Source organism: Salvia miltiorrhiza, chromosome 1, assembly GCF_028751815.1.
Source record: "Salvia miltiorrhiza cultivar Shanhuang (shh) chromosome 1, IMPLAD_Smil_shh, whole genome shotgun sequence".
In the NCBI taxonomy this organism is placed as follows: domain Eukaryota; kingdom Viridiplantae; phylum Streptophyta; class Magnoliopsida; order Lamiales; family Lamiaceae; genus Salvia; species Salvia miltiorrhiza.
This window is the reverse complement of record NC_080387.1, coordinates 51,694,077-51,698,825: the sequence shown is the minus strand read 5'-3', so window position 1 is coordinate 51,698,825 and position 4,749 is coordinate 51,694,077. Positions and strand designations below refer to the sequence as shown.

Sequence of the window (4,749 nt, the reverse complement as noted above, 5' to 3'; positions counted from 1 at the left end):
ACTATCTTTATCACTTTAGTCAACTACCCTTATATTTCATGCACATCGCCTTTTTCAGCTTTCTTAGTCTCCGTGCCCACACCCAAATAGGGCATTAAATCATGGACGGAGGGAGTAAAATATGTAGGTTGAAAGCTTGGACATCATAAATTATTGCATGCGTTTGGTTCACTAAATCCAACCCAATTATTCTGTTTATATGTTACCCACAGGAGTCAATATCTTAGCCGCTTTCATTGCTAATTGCTTTTTTTTTTGTCCCCTCTACAGCTCTACTTGTAATACTCCATATATTTACTCAATACGGACGTCGACTTTATGAATTTTTTCTCCTCATAAAAAATATATATTCACAACTTTTTCCTATCAGAAGTTTAATATTTTGAAACATTTTAATTTTGAAAAAAATTGAAAATGTCAAGTTCGTTGGAGTGGAGATGTTATTTTATAAAGGAGTTGAGTCCGAGTTAAATAAATATAGTATTGAGTTTAACAACATTCAAATCGTATTAATTACTGTTAAGATCTCTGGTCGCCCTATTAGATTGATTCATGTCGAATCTCAAATGCTGAAACGAATTGTTTTTGCTATAAAAATTGATTTGATCTAGATGGGGTAATTAAACACAGTTTTTTTTTTCCCACCAAGTTTCTCCCATTTGGAGCCCTATCCGTTTCTAGTAATATCAATTGATGTCAACTGAAGTATTTATTATGTCATAATATACACGTCATATATGAATCAATTTTTTATGAGAGATTTCACATAATCTCCCATGTTTGGTGGTAAAGAGGTCTTCTTTATTGCCATACAATCCAGATTTGGGTCCACAGTTTTAAAATTATTTATTCTTTTACTAAAAAATATAAATTCAAACGTCGTTCAATGAAGAAAAAATGAATAATCCTGACTTTATTTTCTATACCTGATGTGTGTTTCTGCAAAAAACTTTTAATAAAAGTTGATATATAGTTCGTGATATATGTTAGTAATATTTTAACTTCCGTTAGCTGCCAGAATCAATGCATTACCAATTTGTTTTTTTATTTAAGCCCATTTGTAAATTCTAATGATGCTTAAATTAAAGAATAACTCGAAATATCTTTTTCCATAAACTATGGGCTGAGTAAACTTATTGATGGCCCGATCGAACACATATTGGGCCCATTTTACAACTTAAATAGCCCATGGAATTTGGGAAAGAAATGGGCACGCACTTCAAAATCTACATTTTTTAACGTATAATTCAAAATCTACAATGATCATGAACAAAAAACAAATTTTGCGGAAGTTTGTTTTCTACTTTTTTGTTGAAGTCCTTTTTCTCCAGGATTGGATCGGTTGGTTTGAAAGCCGATCAAAACCGAGCTTCCAATTTAGTTTCAGTTGATAAGATGCTTATGATCGATTGATCCGATCTATATGTATTTTTCAGACAATTTGATCGATCAATTGTTTTTTGCACACCAAGAATTTGATCGGTCTGCTCAATTCATATTTTTAATATAATTTAGGTAAAGTGTATGTAATGAGCTCAATTTAGTGGGCTAAGACATAAACGTAGCAAATCATTCTTTTTAATAAATTACAAAATTTAAAAATTGAATCATATTTGAGAGCTCTTAGTTACCTTTAGTCATGACATTACTAATATTAATTGACCATATGCATATAATATGCTCATTTATAGCCTATCTAGTATTTTTTGTTTGTGTAATTGATGAAGTAAAATAGAACTGAGTCTACAAAATCCTCAAGTTCCTACAATGATTTTCTACATCGCGCACATGTAAGTATGAATTTGGCTAACTTTATTTGAACTTGAACTTACAATAAGTAGATTCTCGCCCGGATAAATTATTATATTTCTTTTCGAAAAAGTATTCCTTTTAATAATAGATTTTATCAAATTATTTGAAGGCAATGTGCTTATATTTTCTATCTCAATAAATTATTTTGATGTTGGGCTTTGTAAACAATTTGCAAAGGCTTACTTATTAAATAAGAAGCCCACTATATCTTTAAGTGGACCGAACATATATATATATATATATCTTGAGTTTTTGCATGAGTTTTTAATATATTACTTGGGGCAGTAGAATTGACACAGTACATGATTATCATTTAGTTTTAATGCATGATAGGGGTACTTCCACGTCCCCACTCTTCTCCTATAAAAATCCTCTCCATACTTGCTTCAGTTCCACACCAACTCCAGATTTTCTCCACTATTAAATTCTCTACAACCTCATCACAATTTCATTTACATCTACAAATCTTTTGCCCTCAAAACAACTCAAAATCCCAGCTTCTTACCAAGAGTAGCAGGCGACAGTTCGTAGCTCAAAATCACAGCCCTGCAAAATTTACTTCATAACAGAACTCCTCATTAAGGTTTGCCCCAGTACACTTCTTCTCAACAAACAATCATGTTCATACACCACACATAAAAGCATAATAACCATTCTTTATTTACAATCAAACAGGACATTCATAAAAGATGAATAGCATACATGAAAGATCATATCTTGTATTTTTGATGTACATATGGTTGTTACAGAAACTGCACATGAAAAAGAAAACAAGTTTACAGAATGTCTATGGATTAATTGAACCTTACATGTATTTTCTTTAATCTTTCGCTATGTGTTGTTGATGTGGGAGTCGAGTCGAGGCGAGTCAGGGCAGGGGGGGAGCGAAGGCAGCGGTGCTGCTGTGGTCACCGCGGCGGCGCGGTTACTGCTGTTGTCGCCGGTGTGGCTGTCGTCGCGGGTAGAAGGAGAGAAGGAGGAGAGGCGGGATAGAGTCGGCGGCGACGGCGGTATTTCGAGCTGCTGGCCGAAATTCAGAGGGGAGGAAGAGGCGGTTTAGGGAGAATCGGAGATGGTGGTGATGAATCGCGGCGGCGGTTGCCTATTGGCGCCGTCCGTTCGTCGATCGGGAGAGAAGGTGGCTGAGCGACGCTGCTGCTGTGCCGCGACGGCAAGGCGATGCTTCGACTGCCTCTCCCTTGAAATCGAAGGAAAGGGTTAGGGATTTTGGGGATTTCCTTTTTGAAAGAGAGAGAAGCAAGATAACGGCGACATAGCTGTCGTCGCCGGCGATGGAGAAGTGGCGAGGTGGCTGGTGAGAGAGAGGGCGGAGAGAGGAGAAGGGCGTGTGTTTTGGTTTTGGTGAGAGAGAGAGAGAGGAGGCGTAGAGAGAAGGAGAGATAAGGGGGCTTTGACTTATGAATTTTTGGGCTTGTTTGCTTATTATTTTGGGCCTATACTTTTAATTCAAGTTGGGCTGATTTAATTAAAGAGTTGGGTTGCATGCTTGTTAAGATTTTTGGCTGATTTAAATTCTTTAAATCATGTTTTACTTAAATCATTTAGTCAAGTCCTTAATCAGTTGGTTAATTTGAATAATTTAATGGTCTGATTAATTAAACTCTATAATTTGAGTTTGATTGATTATTTGTGTAATTATTTACTTTATGTGATTCTAACTTTTGATATGAATTTTCATAGTGACTAATGCAATAAAAGTATTTTGATAATTTCGATTTCTAAGATTTTCAATTGAGTTTTGAAAATCCGGGCGCAGAATATTAAGATTTAGCAGCTTTGTAGAATCGTTAGCTCATGCGATATTTTAAGGCCTATTAAGATTAGATTATCTTGTAGGTCCACTTGATAGCAGGCTTTAGCATTGGCTTTACAAGGCAAGAGAATTTGTGCATCTTTTATCTACGAGCTTGTTCTATCAAGGTGGGTTGTTATTTTCCAAAGTATGTTTTGAGTTATTAATCTCTACTTATTTTATGCAAATGAATGTCCATGTAAAATGTTTTTATCTCTCTATTGTTTAAAGTGCTCCTATGTTCTCTAACGATCGGGTCCTAGCCGGCGTAGCGATTGGATCGCCTTGGTTAGGATTGTGTACACACAAGGGAGTGGTCCATTTCTGAAACATGCATGGTAGTGGACCTCTGTGGGCTGCTCCCACATGTTCACATTATAGGCGAAGCACCAGTAGAGAGAAGACTGAAAATGGATCCACAATTTATTTTAAGTATGCATGGAATGCTTTCAAATATTTCTATGTTATACTGTTCATAGCATAAATTATTCTTTTAAATGGTTTTTTCAAATGTTTTCAAATGGCTAAACCCACTGAGTATACTAGTACTCAGCCCTGCAATTGTTTTCAAAACCTTTTGTAGGTTGAGCGGCAGATGGTGCGAAGCTGAGGGTGTTGCTGTATTTTCACTAAGGTGGATATTATTTGAGATTAGCTATTTTAATATTCATAGCCTATTTAATATGAACTTCTGATGTCATCGCTTTCCTAGCGATTATTCCTCTCATATAATATTCGCTTAGTACTAAATGTTACTCCCTCCGTCCCAGGCCAATAGGCCCAGTTGCTTTCGGCACGGAGATTAAGAAAGTCACTTTTTGGTAGGTAAATGGTGTGGTCCACCAACAATTAATGTTTTAAGTGTTCTCTTATTTTCCTTAATCACATATGTTCACTTAAACGAATTTAGCAACAATCAAATGCTTCACAGAAATTGAACAGCCATTGCGTATGATTCACACAAATTCCAAAAATCAAGAACAAAAATTCCCTTATTTCGTTCTTCTTCAACTTTCAAAACTGAGAATGAAGAACCCTAAATCAAGATCTGCAAATGAAGAACCCTAAATCAAGAACTGAGAAATCAAACTTTCAGAAACTTTCTACCAAATCAAGAACCCTAA

The 4,749-nt window shown here is 35.6% G+C and overlaps 1 long non-coding RNA gene across 1 annotated transcript; it reads left to right on the top strand.

Moving 5' to 3' along the window:
- Positions 1 to 2,150: 2,150 nt before the first annotated feature.
- LOC130991827 (uncharacterized) lies at positions 2,151 to 4,497 on the top strand. The gene is made up of 3 exons (XR_009091187.1): positions 2,151 to 2,395; positions 3,670 to 3,753; positions 4,209 to 4,497. It is a non-coding gene; the product is annotated as an uncharacterized LOC130991827 (long non-coding RNA).
- Positions 4,498 to 4,749: the final 252 nt, after the last annotated feature.